Source organism: Echinops telfairi, unplaced genomic scaffold, assembly GCF_000313985.2.
Source record: "Echinops telfairi isolate 266 unplaced genomic scaffold, ASM31398v2 ScPeMD7_18;HRSCAF=68, whole genome shotgun sequence".
Classification (NCBI taxonomy): Eukaryota; Metazoa; Chordata; class Mammalia; order Afrosoricida; family Tenrecidae; genus Echinops; species Echinops telfairi.
In genome coordinates this window covers 46,748,688-46,749,769 of record NW_022103915.1, presented here as the reverse complement: position 1 = coordinate 46,749,769, position 1,082 = coordinate 46,748,688, and positions in this window count along the sequence as shown.

The window sequence follows — 1,082 nt, the reverse complement described above, 5'->3', positions numbered from 1 at the left end:
CGCGCCCGCCGCACCGCCCCCGAGCGCCCGAGGGCCTCCTCCCGGCCAAGTGCACAGGATTCTCAGGCCCGCTCTTGTTGGGTACCAGTGGCCCGCAGGTCCAACGGGGCTTTGATTTGACAGTCAGAACCTAGAACCCAGTCAGTCAGTCAGTGTGTCTGTGTGTGAGACAATCCAAACCAGTCAGTGTGTGTGTGACAATCCAAACCAGTCAGTGTGGGTGTGTGGGTGTGTGTTGGAGAGACAATCCAAACCAGTCAGTGTGTGTGTGACAATCCAAACCAATGTGTGTGTGTATGTGTGTGACAATCCAAACCAGTCAGTTTGTGTGTGTGTGTGTGTGTGTGTGTCAGAGAACCAATCCAAACCAGTCAGTGTGTGTGTGTGTGTGTGTGTGTGTGTGTGAGAGAGAGAGAGAGAGAAAGAGAGAATCCAAACCCGCAGTTCTGAAATTGGGGGGCAGAGGGGCAGAATAATTTAAGCCAGTCGCTCTCAAATCTGATCGTGCCAGTGCCACTCCGAGGGCTAGGCTCTGAGCCCAGTTTCAGATTCAGTGGAGCCTGAGAATGTGCAGTGCTAACAAGTTCCAGATGGTGATGATGTTGCAGACCCAGATCGATGACTTTTTAAAATGTAGATTCCTTGCCTGACTCCTACCGTTATTAAGGGTGGGCCCATCAATCCAAATGTCATAGTTGATTCTGAGGCAGGTGATCTAAGAGCTAGCCTTTGGACCTTGCAGCAAGGATGTCACCTGGATTCCTGGTGACATGTGTTGGCGGGCGGTGGCAACCTTCCTCTGCTCTCTAGGATGTGGTGGATTTGGAATCTAAGGTGCCAGCCAGCCTGTTGGCACAGATGTAGCTCCAAGTATCTGGCCTGGAGGAGGGGATTCCGGAACAGGAAAGGCTGGACTGCCCAGGGGAGCAGCAGCTCCAGTTTCTGGACATGGCTCTGATGTTGCAGAGAAGTGTGACCACCATGTGAATCATCTGGAAATTTGTTAGAAATGCAGAGTCCTGGACCCCATGCCAGGCCTACTGTATTCATTCTCATTCTCTCTCTCTCTCTCTCTCTCTCTC